The sequence below is a fragment of the Mauremys reevesii genome, linkage group 24, assembly GCF_016161935.1.
Source record: "Mauremys reevesii isolate NIE-2019 linkage group 24, ASM1616193v1, whole genome shotgun sequence".
NCBI lineage: Eukaryota > Metazoa > Chordata > Testudines > Geoemydidae > Mauremys > Mauremys reevesii.
This window is the reverse complement of record NC_052646.1, coordinates 4,470,638-4,493,451: the sequence shown is the minus strand read 5'-3', so window position 1 is coordinate 4,493,451 and position 22,814 is coordinate 4,470,638. Positions and strand designations below refer to the sequence as shown.

Here is a 22,814-nt window from a genome sequence, read left to right as displayed (position 1 = left end):
GTCAGTTAGGGGTGCAATTTCTCCCCCCCCCCCGATATAGTTGCATCTGAAGAAATGGGTTTTTTTACCCATGAAAGCTTATGCCCAATAAATCTGTTAGTCTTTAAGGTGCCACCGGACTCCTTGTTGTTTTTGTGGATACAGACTAACATGGCTACCCCTCTGATAGTTACACCAGGACAACCACTAGTGTGGGTACGGTTATAAAGGTACCTTTATGCTGGGATACTTACTCCCCTGTAGCTATACCAGTATAAGCACCTTTATCCTGGTATCACTGCGGCTATGTATCACTTTAACTATACTGCTATCATTAAAGTGGTACAATTTGTGCCTTGAACTATTTTTCTCTCTGTCCGCGCAAATGTGTTATAGATGGACAGGGCCTGGTTCTCCGTTGCCCTACAACTTGCGTAGACTCAGGAGGGAGAGACGCGTTCTCCCCCCATACACCGTGAACCAGCTCCGGGCGCAAGTCAGCAAGGAGCTAAGAACCCTGCAAAACACCCGCTGAAATCCTAGTGTCAGACCCGGGTCACTGCAACGTGGCTGCGGCTAGACAGGTCTGGAGGGTGCGTGGCTCTGCCATGGGGGTGCTCAGCAAGCGCAGGTTGAGTGCATCCCCTCAGGCCTTGATTCAGCAAAGCAGTTAAGTCCGTGCTTCACTGTTAGCGCGCGATATTGAAGTCAAGGCCACTCCCCTGCTTAAAGTTAAGCACGTGTTTAAGTGTTAAGCGGAACGGAAGCCTCACAAAGTGGAGGTAACAAAAGGTACCATTCTGCTCTGGTAGCAATTGCCACCCACCTGGCACTGGTGTAAATAACAACTCAAGGTGAAAAGCAGGGGAGTTTGCACCACCCTGGATTCCCTGTATGACCTTGGGCAAAACTGAGTCTAGACGTTAATGTCTTAGTAATATAACACTTTTTTTGGGGGGTGGGGTGGGGAGGGGAAGGGTGTGATTTTATTTTTTACCGAAATAATTATACCGATAAAAGCCCTCGTGTGACTGAGTTATACTGAACTAGCTTATTTTGCTTCCTAAACTGCAGTGTGTTGTACTGATATAAGCACTTCGATGCCGCTATAATTGCATCCACAGCGGAGGGTTTTTTTTTGCCGCTTTTATGATGCTGGTATAAAATCAGAGAAATGGAGAGCTGGAAGGGACCTCATGAGGTCATCTAGTCCCAGCCCCCTGCGCTGAGCCAGGACCAAGTAAACCTAGATCATCCCTGACAGGTGTTTGTCCAGCGTGTTCTGAAAAACCTCCAGTGACGGGGATTCCATAACCTCCTTTGGACGTCTTAACTCCCCTTAGAATGAGAGAGTTTTTCCTAATATCCTAAATCTCCCTGCAAATTGGGCTGGTTTTCCTTCTTGTTGTACCCGTGGTGGACGTGGGGGAACAATTGATCACTGTCCTCTTTCTGTCAACGTTTTGCTGTTCTCATGTTCCTTCTCAGTCTTCCCTTCTCTACGCTAAACATGCCCATTTCTTTCAAGCTTTCCTCATAGGTCATGTATAGAATATCAGGGTTGGAAAGGACCTTAGGAGGTCATCTAGTCCAACCCCCTGCTCAAAGCAGGATCAATCCCCAGACAGATTTTTGCCCCAGATCCCTAAATGGCCCCCTCAAGGATTGAACTCACAAGAGCTATCCCTCCCCCAAATGTATAATTAAAGCAGTACTACTTGTAAGTGTTCACAGGTCCTCACTGTCCCCATGCCTCATTTTCCTCATCTGTAAAATGGGTTTAATAATAGCTCTCTGTCTCATCCTTTGATGCCTGTCTGTTTAGAGTGTAAGGCTTTTGGACCAGGGACTGTCTCTTAGTTTTATTACTGAACATTTGTATTGTGGTAGCACCTAGAGGCCGATCAGACCTAGATTCCATTGTACTAGGTTGCCGTGTCAACCTATAGCAAATGACAAGTCCCTGCCCCCAAAGAATTGAGACTTAAAGACATAACCGGTGGCTGTGATAGGCAGGGTGACAATAAGTGGGAGAGGGCAAGGTAACAAAAATAATAAAACACGCACAATGCTTAGCCAATTGGGAACAGTAATTGGAATGGTGTGTGTGTGTGTGTGTGTGTGTGTGTGTGTGTGTGTGTGTGTGTGTGTGTGTGTGTGTGTGTGTGTGTGTGTGTGTGTGTGTGTGTGTGTGTGTGTGTGTGTCCTAGCACAGTAGCAATACCTAACCCCCATCTAGCACTTCTCCTTAGTGGATCTCACAGCCCAAAAGAGGTCAGTTACCATTATCCGCAAGAGAGCTGTGATCTCAGTTGCAGTGTCTGGACCTCACCATAGCACTCCCAAAAATAATAATCAGGGGAGAGAGAACGGGTCGCTGTTAAATATGTGCATCTAAAGGACATGCTGCTTTTTTTTTTTAATATGTTGAAACAGTTTCAGATTTTCTTTTCCCGAGTTGTTTGTCTCTGTTAAATTACTTTTGTGTGTATGAAAATCAATATTTGGAGGTTGGTGTCTCTAAATTCGTGTTCGTTGTCGACAGGGTGCTAGCCTGGGATGCAGGATACCCAGGTGTATTCTCCTGGCTTTGCTATTGACCAGGAACATCTCTGTGCGTCTCTTTCCACTCCCACTCTTGGTCTGTTTTCATTGCAAGCTCTTTGGAATAATAATACCACCACCTAGCTCTTGGACAGTGCTTTGCAAAGGTCAGTTTCATTAGCCTCATTTACAGGTGGGGAAACTGAAGCAGAGAACGAGGACAGGGCTTGGCCAATGTCAGATGGCAGCAGAGGCAGGAATGAAATTCAGGTCTCTGGAGTCCTAGTCTGGTGCTCTATTCACTAGGCCACACTGTCTTTTGCTGGGGCTTAACCTGTATGCAGAACTTGCTCTGATCTGACTAACCGTGTTTCTAAATTAATGTACTTACATTGGTGTGACTCCCTGGCCGTAAATTGGTTTTAAAAAATCCACAGAAGGCGATTGCAATGACTTAGCTAAAAGCTAATCTCCACACAAATTTCCACTGAAATAACAAATAGTGTGAATTAAAACCAGGGTTGATTGTCATTTACACTAAAGCCGTGTCTACACTACAGGCACTACAGGGGCTTTACCCATTCGCCCCAACCCCAACTTCCCAGCAGCATAAAAGGGCCTTTGACTGGGTATGTTGTAATTTACACTTGTTTTCAGGCTGATGCAAAGGGGCCAGAGTGTAAATGACAATCGGGCCCTGCTGACGTTAGCTGAGTGCTTGGCTAGGCGCTGGTGTAGCTTTAATCAATGTAGCTGAATGGAAACGATTTCGGTGCAATGCATTGCCCTGCCGCTTGCACTGGTGCAATTCATTTTAGCCACTGTTAACTCCAGAATAAGAATTCCCACACCGGGTAGCTTGGAAAAAAGGAGTGTTCTTAACTCGAGTTAGGGCTTGTCTACATGGGGAAAGTTAATCCAAAGTAACTAGGGGTATGTCTACACTACAGTGACTATGGCAGCACAGCTGCTTCCGTTGCATTGACCTTGCTGCATCTACAGCTGGGGTTAGGTTGACCTAGCTAAGGTGCACACAGGGCGCAATTTTTTTCATGGTTTTAATTGTACAGGAGACCCCCATGTGTGACTTTGAAGCAGATTAGTTAACCTGCATTAAATCCTTGTGTGAACGCTGTTCTTCCCAATGAAAGTGGCCTTCATTTGGTTCCAAAAGTGAATTAAAATAAATCAAATTAAGGTCATTTAATTCTGAATGAGGGTGCTCACACAGGGGTTGAGTATGATTGGAATAATCCACTTCAAATTCACACCTCTGCTTAATTCAGATTCATTTTCCTGGACGGCTCCCTGTAGACAAGCCTTTAATTGATTAAAAACCCGATTGAATTAAATCAGTGCCATTTCTGTGTGTAGAGAAAGTCCTGTTTACTTGTACAGCCCCTAGCACAATGGGGTGCTGATCTTGGTTGGTGCGACTGCCATTTAAATAAGGAATAATAATATTTAGGCCGTCAGAGTTAAGATGGCACAGATCAGCCTACGGCTTCCTAAGAAGTGGCATTTGATACTTTTCTCTCTCTGGCATTTCTCTCTTCTTTTTAAAAAACTACATAAACCTGTCAATAAAGAGCTGTATTTTGTTAAACATCTGGTTTGAGCAGAGCTTCGGCGATGTTGGGAGACCTCTAGGCTGACCTTTTTTTAGTATATATATATTTTTTTACTACAGAAGCAGTTTGCTGCGTGTGGTGCTTTTCCCTTTAAGGTGAATCTAGTCCTCTCCCGACTGTCGTCTGCCAGCAGCTCTGCCTTCGCAGATCTGTCGTTTTCAATCTTTCACTCCGGCGTCACGTGCTCCATCCTTTTTCTTTGCACTTGTTTGCTTGCAGCTTTTTTTATTTCCTCCTGTTTAAAACAACAGTCGTTCTTGTTGATAATAAAAAGCACGGGGGGGGGGGGGCCCTATAAAATAAATACATCTTTCTGCAAAAAGTATCCAGGAACGTATTCAAACCACTTTACTCTCTGGACTGGGCAACTGACTAGTGTGTTCTAAAGCCGGGAGCAGAAGGGCTAGGTGCAGAGTGTGTGTGTGAGGAGGGAGAGACATGCGGGGGCGAATGGTCCAACCTCTTAGAACTGCTCTATACTAAAAATGTTTACTGGGAAAGCTTGCCAAATTCCCACAATTCTCAGCGAGACATGTGGGTATCCCGTGATATTGTTAGTTCTTTGGGGGCAAAAATGGTCGTTGGGTTCTCTTTTTGTACAGCACCTGGCACGATGGGACATGACTGACGCTCTTGGGCGCCCCCACAATATAATAATTGTACACAGCAGTGGCGCACTCTGTGCAGCAACAATTTCCCCCAAGGCAGTGCGCCTGACAGCAGGGGGACGCTGGGATGCCCACCCACAATGCACTGTGCTTGGTGCTGACGTACCAGGAGCAGCATGGACATAAAGTGCCAAGTGGTAGACTGTGAATGCGCTTTTCCAAAATAGTTTTGTCCGTGGCACTGTGCCGGCAAAACTTTTGCCAGTGAAACTTCCTACTGTAGGAAAAGCCCATTCAGCCTGAGTTTGCAGAGAGCCTGAAACAATAGCTCTAAAGTGTCAGTTGTCCCATTCATTTAAATGGATGCTAACTTAGATGCTCAGGATGCATCAAATGTCGACACTGGTAAGTATTTCTCTGTTCGACTAAATGTGTTAGAAAGGAGAGGGAAGATCAAATTATAATATAGATCTTTTGAGCCATATATCTCAAAGTGCTTTACAAAGGAGGTCAGTATCATCAGTCCCCCAAGGGGAAACTGAGGCACAGAGGTGCAGTGACTCACCCAGTAGGCCAGTGGCAGGGCCCGGAATAGAACTCAGCTCTCTTGAGTCCCTATCCGCTAGGCCAGACTGCCAGTTATGAAGGATTTCCCAAGGGGTGTGTGTGAGGCACTAGCTGGTGAAGGGAGGAAGACATATGAATGTGTCCGCCACGCTTTGAGGCACAGCTCTGAGCTGGGGTCGGCTCCACCACCTGAGGGGTCATCCCACTGACTCTGAAACGTTCCCAGCTCTTAACCAACTCTGCTGCTGAAACAGCCAGGGACGCGCCGAGCGTCAGAGATGCGTGTTTAACTTACTGCTCTGTGACAAGCAGGTCATAGATTATTCCTGCAACGCGCAATTAAGTGCTGGTCTTTCTAGAGGCCGAGTGTGTACGTCTCGCCAGTGGAGCTGGAACTCTGCCACGCTTTGGCTAGTATTGCTCTGTGTAAATGTCTCAGCCCCTACCTGATACATGTGCTGTGTTTGTATAGAGAGGAACTGAAGCCACAGACCTTATAATCAATGCCAAAAAAACCTGCCGCCCTCTTTCCCTGCTTCTGAGTAAAGATCCAAACAACAGATACTCTTATGACTAGGATTTTATTCTTTGTATCAAATTGATACTTACTAACGTGCTATGAAGGACAGTGAAACTAAAATGGAGGGCCTGAATTCTTTCCTGGTGGTAGCATGTTGGGTTCTTAAATAGGGTGTGCTTGAGAGCTGCATTCATCCAATGCCCCTTTCCACTATCAGAGCGGCGTCAAGAGATCTTATCGAAAATGAGAATCTGGTCCCAGGCAATTAAAATAAGAACCCTGTCTTGCAAACAGATTACATATATGTGTAATTTTACTCATGTGAGTAATCTCATTGAAGTCAATGGGATGACTTGCTGGAGTAAAATTGCTCATGTGCATCAGCGTTTGTGGGAACAAGGTCTAAAGGGATTTTCTTTGGGGCAATATTTTAGGCATGATTTTAAAAACTGTGATATGACATTTGCACTCTGGCCCCATTGCAGAATAAAGGGGATTTTAAGTGAGGTGACCAAGGACATGTCTACACAACAGTGGCTATAACGGCATGGCTACAGTGCATTAACTACAGTGGCATAGCCCCATAACATAGACGCACGCTACAGCGATGGAAGAGGCTTTTCTGCCATTGCAGGAAACATTCTTCCGTCGACCTAGCTGCATCTAAACATAGCTACGGCGCCCAGAGTAGGGTGACCAGATGTCCTGATTTTATAGAGACAGTCCTGATTTTTGGGTCTTTTTCTTATATAGGCTCCTATTACCCCCCTACCCCTGTCTCGATTTTTCATACTTGCTGTCTGGTCACCCTAGCTCAGAGGTTTTGATTTGTCACACCCCTAAGTGTTGTGGCCATGTCAAACTTAATTCTAAGTGTAGACCAGACCTGTAATTTACATCCAGAGCAGAGGAAAGGGGTCTTAGTATAAATGAGAATCAGGCCCTTTAAATCAGTAGTAATTAGGGTCTTTCCAGGGAAGCAGAAGGAGACGTTTCCTAGCGGGTGGTGGTGGTTTTTCGAATGGTGCCTTGTTTGAAGCTGTTCATAGCTTTGAAAAGTTGTCACTCCACCAGAGATGTGTTGGTGGGCAGAGTGCAGGTGAAAGAGCTAAAGATGCATGAAATTGATCACGTGGTTCTCCATGAGGCACAAATTAGTGATTTACGCGGTAGTTGTCTCATGGACATCATCCCTCCATATGGGGCAAATACCATATAGACCAGTGGTTTGTTTGTAAAGTGCACTGAGGTAAAAGGCCTCATGTTATTTTAAATGTATAATGCCAGCTGGGGTGGGGATAGCGGGTGTGAGTTTGCCCAGTTTATTTGCACTGGAATCTTACAGTCTCCTTTCTTTGTTCAGTGGATTGTGCCCATCAACAATATCCCATTCCAGGTGTGTTAACTGGAGCCTAAATGGGTGCGTCTGCATTTGAGCCGGGAGGTGTCATTCCCAGCTGGCGTGGGCCTAGCTGTGCTAGCTTGAGCTAGCGTGCTAAAAATAGCCCTGTGGCGGGGTGGCATTTGAACCCCCTGGGTATGTACTCGGGTGCCTAGTCTGCGCTGCCACCCGGCTATTCTTAGCACACTAGCTCTGCTTGAGCTACTGAGGGCAACTCTGCGTGAGCTGGGAATCACACCTCTCAGCTCAAATGTAAACTGCACCCGATAGCTTGGTCTTGCTGTTCTTTTTAAGTAGGTCAGATCCTGGGCGGATGTAAACCGGTGCCGCTCCATTGACGTCTAGGGAGCTACACCGATTTACACCTGCAGAAGGGATCTGGCTTGCACAGGATCAGCTGAAGTCATTGTTAGGGCAAAAGCAGCATCTCAAGATGGTTAATAGACTGACAAAGCCAATTACCTGCGGCTAAGGCTTTCTCTGGGGCTTAAAGGAACCGTCTGCAAAGCTTGCGTGCTACTGCTTCTGTCTTACTGCCCCACGGGGTTCTAAGATGCACTTTTACTTTATGTTGAGTAAATTGATTAAATAGTTTGGGACGGGTTAATAAATGACGGTATAACCGTGTTACAGACGTCGTCGTTATTGACGATCTGGATTGTGCCAGCGTCACGGACCGCGGCGTCTAGGTGCTATTGTAAGACACATAAATAATAAGGAACAGAATCCAGTTTTCTTAGCTTCTTGTCTTGTGCTTTTAAACTCTGGACCATGTCCCCTTTAGTCCGTGCTAGGCAATCCGCAGGCAATTGCAAAGCAGGGGTGTGTCCAAGGGCGTGGGATTTGTCATGAAACCAATCTCAGCGCGCCGATTGGTCAAGACGACAGAGCCCTGTAATTTACTTGTCATGGAGCTGCTGAGCAGGTAGCTTGTCCAATACAGGTCTTGATAACGCCACTGAATACATAGGTCGGTTCGTTGGCCTGCCAAGTTATTACTCTGACGTCTCGAAAGAAAACTACCCTGCCATGAAATGTTTGTGGGCTGATTCTTTCCTCTGGCTTCACTGGGGGTTAATCCTGATTTCACACTGGTGTTTGGGAGAAGGGAGCCAGGCTTGGGAGGGGGTTAGGTTTGGAGATTCCCTCCCCATGCACCAGTTTTCCTGACAGTCGTGATCTCTCTATTTATAATTGAATGGGACCTCACTCTGCAGGCATCCCTCTGGCATGCAACTTTCCTTGAAATCAGTGGACATTGGCAGAACTGGGCCCCTGTCTTTCAGCGTTAGGGACAGTTGTTCTCATCTTCTGCTGAATCTGAAAGTCATTGTCATTATCTGTATTACAGCCGTTCCTCAAAACCCCATTGTGTTAGGCTATACAGAGCATGAAAGAGTCCTTGCTTCAGAGAGCTTACAGTTTGATTAGTCAAGGCCAACAAGGAGTATTATCCCCATTTTACAGGTGGGAAACTGAGGCACAGAGTAGCTCAGCGATTTGCCCAGGAGAGCCTGTGGCAGAGCCACAAATTGAACACAACCTCCTGGAGCCTTAGGCCAGTGTCTTGACCACAAGACCAGCCCACTGTGTCTCTTGTTGCGACAGATGTCACCAGGTGGCACTGTTACACACAGTTTTCCAAATTCTCCTTGTGCGAGCAAGTTTTTAGTCTTGGAAGGAAAGCTTGGGTTGCTGTTGGTTTAGTTACAAGGCTCTCTGTAGAGAAAGTGGTTGCAAGCAGATGGAAGGTTTAATTTCAGCTAGAGTCAGCTCTTGGGATGGCATTGTGGCATTGATGTTGAGATGAGATCTCTGGAAGATATGTGTAAATAAAGCAAGCGACACTTAGAACATACCCAGACTTTACGCCACTAACTTCTGTTCCTCTGGGAGGCTGATGTGCAAAGGCCACAGATGCCTGCTACTGCCCATCAGAGAGATGATGGTCGTGTTAGAACATGACACTGGTGTTGGAAAAAGGAGCATCAATATTACTGTTGTTCTAGCATGGCTTATGAGCTGTTGAAAACTAGATGCTTGAGAAATAGTAAATGCATTGAGGAGAGCATGAGCCCCAGGTTTAAGTGGCACATACGTACTGCATAGGGATTGTGAATTTCACCCTGTAAAGCCATGGTGGCGTGTGCAAAAGGAAAACTTTTGTGTAATGCATACACTGACTCTGGCATTGGCCAGCCGCACAGCTAAGAAATATGCTGGCCAAAGAAAGACCTGAGCCTCTCATGCATGAAATCATCATGTCATTATTAATGGTACTTATATATCCATATCCATCTATATCTATATATACTGCAGCTCACAGACCTTGATGAATAACTTACTGGAAACCCAGGGCATTAAGTCATGCGTTTGCACTGAGAACCGAGTCTCTCCTACAATTCTCACGCTGCCCAGGGTCCTGGCAAAGGGGTGAAGTGCCAGGAAGTTCGTTGCTTGGGCCCCCGGGTGTGGTTATATCAGGGTGCACCAAGCACACCCTTGAGACTTGCCTCTTGCTCTTACGAAAACTCTGTTATGGAAGCAGATTGTTTGGATGACTGGAAAGTGGACTGGGTCAGATGGGGTCAAACGGGTCCCCAAAGGCTAGTGGATTGCACTGGAAAGGGGGTTTTGTTTGGTGGTTTTTTGCTTTTTGGGTAACGTTTATGCCAGGGGTCTCTGGATGCTGCTGCTTGTCAGTGGTATTTCAGCGGCGACACCTATTGACGTTGCTGCTTGTCAGCAGCATTTCGGCAGATGCTCATCTGCCGCCACAGTCCTCCGTGGCTCGTTGTCTGGCGCCCGCCAGATGAAGAAGGTTGGGGACCACTGGTTTATGCTGATGCTATTTAGTTCTGATTTATAAAATGAAACTGCATCCCGTGCCTGGGCTGAACCCCAGGCAAAGTCACTGCAATGCAACTTTATTTGCAGGTGTAAATGGAGAGGAAGGATGGCCCAGTGGTTAAGGCACTGGAATGGCAGCTAGGGGAACCTGTCTTCGGTTCACATCTCAGCTGAGGGCTGGATTTTCAAGGGTGGAGCACCCAGAAGTGAGGTGTTCCCCCTCTCCCCCCAAATAGTCCAGCTCCTTTTTAGGCACCTAAATAAAGGCCAGATTTTGAAAGGTTTCCAGCACCCCCCACCGCAAAACTTCTGGCCATGTTTTCAAGAGCTCCATACCCAACGTGCTTTTGAGAATCTAGCCCCGGCTGACTGGCCAGGAGTCAAACCCAGATCTACTGAGCCCCATTCTGGTCCTTTAACCACAAGCTCAACCTTCTTTGCCACCCGTACAGCCCTCCTTCCTACCGGCTTGCAAGATGCCACGTGGAAAGCTGACAGTCGTAGCTCTTTTCTACTCATTTGCTCAAAGTATCCGAAGCCCAACCCCGAAGATGCTGCCCAGAGCTCTAGCTGGGGGCTGCTACCTCTTCACCCTGCAGAAATCTGTCGCCTTGATCTGCGGGGGGGGGAGAATGGGAGACGTGTATCTGTAAGATTCTCGCTTTTTAAAACAGAAGCAGAGCAGATGGTCTAAGCAGGATCCTTGTTGCTTGAGCAACCATGTCTCTCTTCCTAGGCAGCTGGTGGCTTGTATGGTTCTTGCTCCCTGCACCAACTGACTGGAAGGGGGCTGCTGCTGTCCTTTCGCGTGGGGGTGGTGCTCGGTGAAAAGGCGCCACGTGGCATTTAGCAGCATGGAAGCACGTTCCCCAGTTCTTTTCACTCAGGGTGCACACGCAAGTTCCTGTTTTAACTAGACACTGGTGCATGTCCCGCCCGCCACAAGCAGAAGGAGGCGCCTATTATTATTTATTATTTGTATTGCATGGACCCTATTGTGCCAGGTGCTGTACAAATACAGAACAAAAAGACAGTCCTGGCCCCACGGGGCTTTCAGTCTAAGCTGTTGCCGTCATTTGCACCAGTGTGAATTGAGTGTGGAAAAACTGAGCTGGTAGCATGATAGACTCGTTTTGCACTGGGGTAAATGACTGCATCAGGTGCTGGGCAATCAGGGCCCTACTGTAGACAAGGTTGACACCAGCGCTGCGGGAATTGCACTGGTGCACGTTACCAGGTCGGAAGCCAGACACCGGTGCAAAACGTGTCTACACGAGGGGCTTGCCCGATCCCACTGTAGGCAAGGCCTAAGAGGAACTGCCTTCTTCAGGGTCGTTGTTATTTTGGGTGGCTCAGACTTAAAAGGAAAATTATTCTTTTTAAAACATAAGCTGAGCCTCCTACATGTTACGGTACAGCAGCTCCGATCTGGCACGTCCGACGGGTGGGAGAAAGCAGCGTACAATCAGATTGTTCTCTCTCCTCCATCCTTCCGTGAATCCTGTTGTGGGTCTCCCTCCCGGGCCCCCCCAACTTCTGACTCTAAGGAACCATCTCTGAGTCACTCGGCAGAGGTGGGGTGGCCTGGAAAGTGTGAGATTGGCATGGGACGGTCACAAGATCTAGGCTTGGTAAGCGGGTGGTTGGAGGAGCGTCGGGCAGTGACCTTTTTCTGCAGAGCGAAGGAGAAGGATGTGCGTGAAAGCATCGGGGGTTCCCAAAGGACTTCACGAACGGGCTCCCAATCGACTGTACAAACACAAAGCAGCTCGCAGTGGTTTTGAGGATTTCATACGTCTCCTCCCTCCCCCCTCCTGGAAGCCATCTACCCCCCTGGAACTATTACATCTGAGCCCTTCCACTGTCCCACGGCAAACTCTTCCAGGGTGGGTAGGGGGCTGGTATAGCCTTTGTGTTGCCAACCCCAAATGTTCAAAAATGGTGAGTCAGGCTCCCCAAAATCATGCTTAAAAATGAGATGAAAAATACATTTTGGCTTCTTTTTATTTATCTTCTGGGTTTTGAGCCTTTGGGCTTCATAAATTTTAAAGCCAGATGGGACCATTAGACTCATCTGGCTGGGAGGCATTGAGGTTAGGTTTGCAACTATGAGGGCTATTACTTGCGTTTGTTTTTTCAGGTGAAAGCTGAGATTCTCAGATTCCCAGGGCTCCAGGAGGTGGGGCTTGAGGGAAAAAAATAACAGTTATCACGAGACTTGCAGTAAAATCGTGAGAGTTGGCAATGCTGTGTTTTGCATTCGTTTGAAAAGAACTGGAGAGCTGATTGTTTGTAATAACTGAGGTGTTAGAAGGTCTATCAGTTTGAAGAGGATTTTATTTGGATGAGTAGTGACAGCAGGTGGTACAAGAATATAGGAACAGTTGATGAAATAGAAAGAAGGCAAATTCTAAACTGATAAAGGAAATTTGTGTTAAGGCAGCATATAATTAGACTGTGGAACTCATTGCCACATGATGTCATGGAGATCAAGGGTATTTAGGCAACTAACTCCCACTGAAGTCAATGGGAGCTAGATGCCTAAATGCTCAGCAGATTTTAAGAAAACCTAAGGTACCCTGGTATGGGGGGAGATACTCAGAACTCCTGGCATGGGGGAAGATTGGGAGGAGTTACAGGGAGTCTCACAGGGAGATTGTGAGGTGGAATGCAAGGAGCCCCGGTCACTTAGAAGTGCTGTAAAACCTCATGCTTCAGGGCATAAAGCAACCTCTAACTGATCAGGGTCAGGAAGATACTTCCCTTAGGGACAGGTTATCCAATCACTGCAGGGATTCTTGCACCTTCCTCGGAAGTAGCTGGTACTGGCCACTGTTTTGAGAGGACTAAATGGATCGCTAGTCTGATCTGTCAGTTCCTATAGTCCTCAATGTATTGCTGCGGTACTTGAAACGGTGGGGAAGGTTGCTTTGCATATGATCTAGCTCTGACACAATCCAACAGAGTAGATGTGGGGTCTTATTGTTATGCAAATACCGGTTGGCCCAGCTTCTCTAAGACGAGTAAGTTTTCAGGCAAACGTGGCAGCTCAGGATGCTTCTAAAAGCAACCATACCTCTGTACAACCGTTCCATTAGGCTCCGGGGACAGATTTTTCAGAGTTCAGCTTCCATCAAGGCCAGGAGTTGGGTGCTGGGCTCTGTTGAAAACCCAGTCCCAGTTCTGGGTGCTGAGCACTTAAAAATCTGGTTCCAGATCCCCAGCTGGTGTAAATGGGGCTAGATCCAAAGCCAGTGTGATTGGATGTAGCTGGGGCCAGATCTCCAGCAGGTGTAAATAGGCATCACTCCATTGAAGCCCTGGGAACTGTACTGATTTATACCATCTGAGGCTCTCACCCCAGGTGCTGCGGACCAGAGCAGATGCCACTTCTCTCACCTTCTCTGCCAGGCTTCAGCTGTTGTGACTATCTGGGTGCGTGGGAGAGGGTGGCAATGGGCTGAGGGCGTGTGGTGTCCCATGGGCTTTCTGGCTTCCCTTGGGGCTTTGATGGAGGACTAGCTGAGGTCAAATCCAAGCAGGTGAGCTCAAGCTAGTGCAGATCAGTGCTGTCATTTGAGCCACAGCTGTGTGCCAAAAAGTTATAAGAATAGGCAAAAAGTATGGTCCATCTCTCTTTTTCTAGGCACCGTATCTCTGGAACCTCTGCACCAAGGGACCTCAAATTTGCACTACGGACCCTACCCTGAGCCCGGTTGAGGTGTAGCCATTTTCAAGGCAATCTGAGCATGCAGGTGGATTTGAGAGCATTTTGAAACGTTGGGTTTTCACCTGGGAGTTCTGCTCAACCTTAACTAGGGTGCAGCAATATTTTTGAAAAACCAACCGGCTTTAAATCAAATTATCAGTGCCCAGATAGGGGTTTGCATCTGATTAACTCAATCAGTTTAACAAAATCACCAGTCTAGTTAAACCGGTAAAACCGTATGTCATCCTCCTCCCTAGTGTAGATGCTTTGCCATTTAATCTTGCTCACAGCAGATGCAAATAAGGACGGAGACTGACAAAGCTGCCTGGAGAATTTTGAGGCACAACAACCCATTTATTGCAGCATGTGTCTAAATCCTCTGGATTTGAAAGTCTCAGGCACAGTGTGAAGAATGCTCGCCACTGCCGGAGCCTTATCTATACTAGGGCTCCCATCGCTACAGCTGCAAAAAGATACTCTCGTGTCAGCTGGGTCTCTTTGCATGGGAGCTAATCCGCTCGCCTAGGCTTGAGATTGGGAGGGGGCTGGGGACAGCTGAAGCCAATGGAATTCCACCCAGGAGGAGCTTGGTTCAGAGATTTCATTGGTTTCTCCTTTTCCCCTAATGCGCCTCACCCCGTTTTGCTAATTGTCAAAGATCCTTGTTAACTGCTTATATCGCATTGGGTGCATCCCTACAGCTCAGCAAGAGCTGGGCCCCATTCCAGTTGTTCAGAGACAGTTGTAAGAGACAGTCCATGCCCCAAAGAGGTTGTAATTTAAACAGACGAAGAACGGATTATAATCAGATAGGGAGCTAAAGCCCTGGGAGATTAATTGACTCACCCAGGGAGTCCATCGGGGTGTGACGGCTACCTGGATTTGCCTACGCGTGCTAGCTCCAATCTAGCTACCTCTCGTCTAGCTCGCGTGGCTGAAAAGAGGACACAGCGGCAGGAGCTAGCACCATACGGGCCCCAGGTGCTGCCGTGTCTTCACTGCTATTTTGAGCCCTGCTAGCGAGCGTGGGTTTCTCAGCCCAGGCTGTAATCCCATCTCCGGAGATACTGCAGATACGCCCCGGGACAGGAGCAGAAATCGAACCTGCGTCTCCTGAACCTCCGCGCAGTGCCTGAGCTACAAAGCTTGCCTTTCATCTCTAGCGGCCGTCTGGTTTGAGCCCATGTGTTTTTCCTTCGTCACAGTTTTGGTTCCTCTGCTAACAAATGATAGTCTCGCAGTCATTTCCATGGCAACACTCTGGGATGCTTAAAAAAAAAAAAAAGAACCCCAATCCCTCCTCCCCCACTGGATTATGACTTCAGTGAAGGATCAGGCTGAAGGGGAATCTGGGTCACAGTGGGAGGAAGCTTGTCCTCCGGTGTCTCTTCAGTAATTCCTAATGCTATCCGGGCAGCGCTGAATGCTGCTGGCAAGGGAGAAAACAATTGAGGTGAGAAGGATATTTAGCACATAGATTGTCCTTTTCAAGTATTAGCTCGTTTAATCTTTCCCAGTGCACTACGAGGCAGGGATTATAATGGGCTGGATGTCTGCTCATGCATGTGTATGTAAGATTGCCCTGTGCTGGATGGAATCAGAATGGCTCAACTGTGTGTCATTGGCCCTATACTGCTAGGAGCAAGTGGGGATTCTCCTTTAGCTCAACCATCAGCTTGCAGCAGGAAGAGAGAGCTCTTAACATAAACTTTTTGCAGCAGGAAGATGGAGGCTAGGATGATGTGACTATTCTCCACAAGACGCAGAGTAAAGGGGCCAGAACACAGCTAAGAATCAATGCCCAGGTCTCTTGGCTCCCAGCCCAGTGCCCAAATCGCTGGATCATTCCGAGCCACCGCCCTATGTTAAAAAGAGGGCCATATAGGGTATTACGGCAAACATGGAAACCACCCTTGCGATGAGAGGGGCTGACTCTCCTAGGTGGTATATGAATGAGATCTTGTTAAATTCTCTAGGCGTAAGCCCCAGGAAAGAATATACTTAGTAAGTTAAGTATTCCCACCAGAAATCTTGGATCTTAAACAAAAGTCTTTATATTGCGAGGCGCGCAGTGTTGGCAGGAGCGACAGAAACACTTTTTTTTTTTTTGCCTCCGCAGTTTGTACATTGCAAGTTTTCTCTCATCCCCCAAAATAAACACTTATTTTTTTTCCACACCCCCGGAGCCGCTGTTGCTCATGGCAGGTTGCCCAGACTCCGTAGGAACTCAGAAAAGCTGCAGCATCCAGGGCCTAACTTTGCTCTGGGTTTTCAGTCCTAAGGGGATAAAATGGGAGGGCATCTTGTTTCTTTTTCCTGAAGTTTTCAAGACTTTCCCACCAGTCGAGACAAGCACATTGCTGGACCAGGGCAGCAAATTTCCTCTGTAAGTTTCCAGCCTCAATTTCCCTAATCTTTGGCCTCTTTAAAAGTCAGGTGCTTCTTGTATATTGATTGTTTTGAAACCAGTTAACACTAAGGGCAGCCTGCATCCCCTGGCTCACCAGCATTTGTCTTGAGACAACAGGATGGGGATGTACCATGTAATATCTTCACTCCCGTTGGACCCGAAAGCCACTTGAGACAGTTGTGTCTCCTTACCGGGCAATTTGAGTCGAGCTCAGAGGTGGTAGCAGATGCCTGATGTGTTGTTTGGGTAACAAGGGACAACGTTTGATGAGACCTCCCCTTCTATCTATATTTCATTAAAAGCCAGAATTCTATTTCTGGGCCTCATCTTCATAAGAATGGCCATAGTGGGTCAGACCAAAGGTCCATTTAGCCCAGTATCCTGTCTACCGACAGTGGCCAATGCCAGGTGCCCCAGAGGGAGTGAACCTAACAAGCAATGATCAAGTGATCTCTCTCCTGCCATCCATCTCCACCCTCTGACAAACAGAGGCTAGGGACACCATTCCTTACCCATCCTGGCTAATAGCCATTAATGGACTTAACCTCCATGAATTTATCCAGTTCTCTTTTAAACGCTGTTCTAGTCCTAGCCTTCACAACCTCCTCAGGCAAGGAGTTCCACAGGTTGACTGTGCGCTGCGTGAAGAAGAACTTCCTTTTATTTGTTTTAAACCTGCTGCCCATTAATTTCATTTGGTGACCCCTAGTTCTTGTATTATGGGAATAAGTAAATAACTTTTCCTTATCTACCTCCCCACTCTGTAAGATCCCCATGCTAATTTCCCCCTTACTGTTACTCACACCTTCTTGTCAACTGTTTGAAATGGGCCACCTGATTGCCACTACTAAAGTGGTTTTTCCTCCTGTTGATAATATCCCACTTTAATTGAATTGTCTCGTTAGAATTGGTAAGGCAACTCCCATCTTTTCATGTACGATGTATCTATATCTTCCTACTGTATTTTCCACTCCATGCCTCTGATGAAGTGGGTTTTAGCCCACAAAAGCTTATGCCCAGATACATTTGTTAGTCTCTAAGGTGCCACAAGGACTCCTCGTTGTTCAGGCTAGAATGGTTATTAGAGCATCTCGTCCAGGGGTTCTCAAACTTCACTGCACTGTGACCCCCTGTCTGACAGTAAAGTTACTACATGACCCCTGGGGAGAGGGGGGTCAGAGCCTGAGCCCTGCCGCCCTGGGTGCGGGGAAAAGAGGCTGCAGGTCAAGCCCTGCCACCCAAGGTGGAGGGAGAAAGGACTGTACCCCGAGCCCCATTGCCCCAGGTGGGGGTGAAGCTCAGGCTTCAGCTACAGCCCTGGGTCCCAGCAAATCTAATGCTGGCCCTGGCGACCCTATGAAAATGGGGTCCCGACCCGCAGTTTGAGAACCGCTGATCTAGTCTGACCTCCTGTATGAGAGAGGCCACAGAGTTTCCCCCGGTTTCCTCTGTATTGAGCCCAATCACTTGTGTTTGACTGAAACTTCTCCTCCAGAAAGGCATCCAGAGCCGGACAATCCACCGCTTCCCTTGGTAGTTTGTAAAAGTCACTTCTGAATGTAACTTGGGGCCGGAAGTAGCATGGTTCCCACTGGAAAAGAGTGGCACTTCCGGTCATACAGGAAGACTGTTTGGGTGCCTCTGCTCTGTATTTCCAGACCCAGAACGTGTTTGGATTTCTTCGCTGTTTTCCCTGGCTTTGCAAGGCTTATTCTGGGGATAATTGCAGCATTCTTGGGATTGATTTGTATTCTTCAATTACAGAGAGGTGTTCTCGGCTTTGCAGTGTTGCTGTTTTTTTTGTCTTCGAACATCATTTAAGGGGCTGAATCTCATTTACACTAACGTCCCTCTTTATAGTGTAAAGTGACACTCGCTTTGGAGCCGCTTTCCTGAGCGGTATAAAGGAGCCTTAGCGTAAATGACAACGAACTCCTTCACCTGCAGTTATCAGCTCTGTCTGCACTGAGCGCCAAGCCAGTTATAGCCAGTACTGGGCATGAGGGATTTAAGAAAATGACCAGTTATGACGTATGATGGCATTGTACAAAAACGCTTTTTAAAATATATAACCTTAGGGAACCCATAAGGCACTGGGTTGGTGTTAACTTCTTAAAGCCTGTTGTGATTTATTATTTGTATTGATGATACTGTCAAAGTGCGTTAAGCCAAACAGGAGCACCACCCCCTTATTCTGGAACAAGAGGGCCTATGCATGGATTTATTCAGAGGTAGTAGTTCCTGAATAGCTCAATGTACAGCGTAGGTAAGGGAAGATGGAAGGCCCCTTCACACCACACCTTAAGTTAGGTGTCACTGTAATTTACTGTCATTTTAAGTCTCCTCTCTGTGTGAAAGGGCCGTAGTGTAAATATGAATTTTTTTATCCCCATTTTACAGATGGGAGACCTGAGTCACCAAGAAAGAACGGTCCTGGTGCTCTCTGTTGGCTTGAATCTTGCACACTCTGCTTTGCGCTCATGTAATACTCATCGGGAATTACAGCTTACTGCGTGCTGGCGTAGGGGAGGGTGAATTGGACGTGGAGGGCCAGACTTTCAAGGGGTTCAGAGCCCACGGGTGGGGCTGAGTTCTCAAAAGAGTTCGGTGCCCATTTTGGCCCTAAATAAGGGTCAGACCCAGAAAAGAGTGCAGTGCCCAGCATTCCGAGCGCTCTTGAAAACCTGGCTCCAAAAGTACGTCTACACTGCATTGCAAACCTGGGTCTGTGGGACCCGGGCTTGTGGACTCAGTGTTTCCAAGCCCACATTTGAGCATCCACATTGCCTTGTAAACCTGGGTTTACAGTTGTTGGGCCCGGGTCTCACAGCCCTGCTAACGCATCCATGCTGTGCTACGGAGACCTTTTGATTTTGGTCTGCGGCTTGAGTCAGGGCCCGGGCTTAGTCTGCAGTGTAAACACACCCTAAGTGACTTGCCCAAGGTCACACAGGGATCCTGTAGCAGAGGGTGGAATTGAACTTTGATCTCCTGAGGCCCCACCCCTGGTACATTAACAACAAACGCTGTCCTCGGGACGATGCCGTACTTCCCAAAGTCAGGGCAAGTGACGCACAGACGTAAATTACAAAGTGCTCGGCATTGAGGTGACTCTTCAATGTTTGGATTGAAAATCAGCAAACGAGTCGGCTGGCCCGATCTCTGCGGGGAGAGAATCCCAGGAAAGTGGGAGGCAAAGGCTCTCTGTTGTGGATGCAGTTAGGGGGAGGGCTGGCTCGTTCCAGGTCCTGACGCAAACCTGGGGAATGTGCAAGAGCTGGGACCCAAAGAGAAGATGGCGAGAGAGGCAGAAAGCACCACCAAGGTGACGCGAGGAGGACAGGAATAAACTAGGTTAGTCAGAACCAAGGGCACGGGGCTGGAAGGGGCCGCCTGGGTCTCTGCTGTCGCAAGGCTGCCCCGTCATATATTCCCATTCATAAACTGATCAAGCTCCGTCTTGCAGCTAGATAGGTTGTTTGCCTCCTGCTGCTGTAGAATGTCTCTGCTGGTTAGAAACCTGCTCACTTCTTTCCCTGCTGCGTGACGGATAAAGAAAGCCTGATTTCTTTTTTCTTCTTCTCCTTGATCTTTATTATTCTGTATTTGTATGACACTAGCATCTAGAGGCCTTGAATGACGTCAGGTCCCCACTGTAAGAGACTGCCCGTGTCCTTAAGATCTGACGCCTTAAATAGATAAAAGGTGGCTCTGCCCCCCCCTTTTTACAGATGGAGAACTAAGAATCAGCGAGATTAAGCGTTTTTTCCCAGGGTCACACAGCGGGTCTGGGAACTGGACGAGTTCTCATTGGCCCCAAGCTGAAAGAACCAGGGGGTTCAAGTGGTACATTTCGGAAATATTGGGACCTAACCCTGGACCAGAAATAGAGGCTTAGGCTGAATCACTGACCACCTGGGCTTGGTTCTTTAGCTTCAGCAGTGCAGGCTCCTGGGTTTTAGATGCAACAGCTCCCCGCCCAGCACTGTGGATCTCTGAAGCTCAGGGTAGGTTTCCCAAATCAGGGTGACCCCTGTTAATCCCGGGTGGCCTTTGTCCCCTGGTTACTGTAGATCACTGATACAGACCGAGAGCCAGCTGGGGGATCCATGATCAGTGTGGGCGGAGAGAGTCCTGTTGATTTGGAAAGGCCGAGAGGGGCCGCTGGCCTGGCTCGCTTTGCAGGATCAGTGCTTTGCTTAGTATATTACTGCATCCCAGTGGTGAGGACGTTCCCAGTGCAGAGGAGGGCACGGGGCATTTATTCTGCCTTCCCGCCCCAAATAAATACATAAATAAAACCCTCGCATGATCGGCATTTAGGCCGAGCAGAACTGCAGCCCTTGGGCTCAGGGTCTTTATCTCCCTAGGGACATATGGGGCCCCTAAATGGGGCGGGGTGGAGGCGGGGCAGTGTCTCTGCTTCCCCCTTGTGGCTAGTGCAGCATAGTGAGCTGCATATCAGTGGGGTGTAGCAGTGGGAATACGGTTTCTGTTGCAGGGATTTTAATAGGGATTCTGAGTCCGAGCCAGGGCTCCCTCTGGGACTCAGTCCTCCCGCTCTCCGTAAGAGCTGTGCTGTGATGAGATTTAGGTCCTGGAAACTCTGGTCCAAATGTCTGATGATTAATGAGATTGAATCTTAAGTTCCTAGTGATTTCATTTTGCGTCTGGTTTTCTCAAGGGTTGGTTTTGTTGTTGGTTGTTTTTTGGGACGCTCCATTCTGAGATCTGATAAGATAAGGGAAAGATGCCTGTGGAAAAAAAATTCTTACCAGATAATTTATTTATGCCTCCATGTGCGTCACTAGTAAACATCTGGATCTGCTCCAAATATCTTCATTTGATTTGTTTTAAAGTCTCTGACATGGATGTTTTCAAATTCCCTCCCCCCCCACCCCGGAACAATTTGTATGGGGGTGTGCTGAGAGCCATTGAACAAAATTGTAAACCCTGGATATGATGGAAACCACTTCAAGCCATTGGATGCTGTCACACCCGTGTTCCAGCACCCCTACCCCCAGCCTTCCTTGGGGTTGTATCTGTTAGTTACGACTTTGCTGAAATTAGGGGTAGTTTTTTTTAAGGGGGCCTAAGGCAATCGGGCACCACCCACTCAACTCCTTTTTGTGAGTCTAGTGATGTTTGGTGTTTTTCTTAAAGCCCCAGCTCCCGGACTCCCATGAGAAGCTCAGCTTGGGATTTTGAAAATAAATAAATACTTTAAAAAAGTTTCTAGAACTTGTGGTGGCAGAGAAAAGCGTCTAACACCAGCAGGCTAATAAAGAACACCCCCCAAATATTATTTTATTTCAAAATCTCCTGATTTTTTTTAAGCCAATCTCATGGCACCTCTAGGCCTGGCAGTTCAGAGCCCCGGAAAAAAAAACTGCTTGAGCTCTGGCAATGTAATTTTCTCAGGTAGACAAGCCCTTATGTGAACGAGAGTATGAGCCTTCCATTCTGGTTTGGCAGCACTTTGCGCTAGGGCTGGCCCTAGGTATTTTGCTGCCCTTGGCAGAAAATTCCCCCCCCCCCCGCCCCCCCAAAAAAACCAAAACAAAAGACTGAGCAATGTGATGCCCCCTCCAGATGCTGATGTGGTGCCTCCAGAAGTTGATGCCCAGGGCTACTGGCCTGATCCCTTGCCCCTAAGGCTTTGCTGTAGCCTGGCTCTTTGCGGACTGAGTGCACGAGACCCAGAACCTGCGCTTCTCTACAAAGCCCCCAAGCCTGCCAACAGGGCTAGGAAAATTCCCAGAGAATTTCAAGTAACAGCTTGCAATTTTAACACCGTTTTCGATACCCCACAGTTAGAGAGGTGGGTTCTGCTGTATGGCAGATCGTTTTTCTCTGCCGTGGGGAGAATGCGTAATCTCAAGCAGGTGTCTGCCTCAGTGAGTCATGCACACGCAGAGGAAGATGTAAAGTACACCGGCTTAAACTCCCAGTGACCAGTCACCTATTGTCTGATTTTCAGAGTGCCAAACACTGGCCACTCCCTTTGATTTCAATTGCTACTAAACTGGAAAGAATAGTTAAGAGGTGAAGGGCAGGGTGGCTGGGGCACCTGCGTGGGAGTCAGGACACCTGGGTTCTTTTCGTGGCTCTGCTGCGTGACCTTGGCCAAGTCATTTCGCCTGTTTCCCCTCCAGTCCGTGTCTCTTTAGCCTGGAAGCTCTTTGGGACAAACTTGATGAGGCTGATTCTTAGTGTCTTAGGAGGAAAGGTGCATTGTTAACCTGCGTTAATATAACCAGTGTTAAAAACAAGGCAGTTGTCATTTTAAACTGTGTTAGTCCAGGTATACCCCAGTAGTGGAGCGGTGGATTTACCTGGATTGGCTAATGTGTTAACACTGCCTTGTCTTCACTAGGATTTTAACACAGATTCGCTTAACATGGGTTGGAAACGCACTTTTTTTTTTCCCCCTTAAGAAGACAAGGACTAAATCCCCTTTACTCCACAAAAGGGGCTTTTAAAAGGTGTCAGTTATGTTCACGTTGATGCCAAGTCCTTTTTTTTCACCCTGCCGGAGCAGTGCAGATGAGAATTCCATGCCTCCCGACAGCTCAGTGATTTTCCATTTTGCTA

At 47.7% G+C, this 22,814-nt stretch overlaps 1 protein-coding gene across 11 annotated transcripts in view; it reads left to right on the top strand.

The window, feature by feature from the left end:
- The window catches only part of MEF2D (myocyte enhancer factor 2D), a 172,192-nt gene that overhangs the window by 3,293 nt on the left and 146,085 nt on the right, over positions 1–22,814 (top strand). The window lies entirely within an intron of this gene.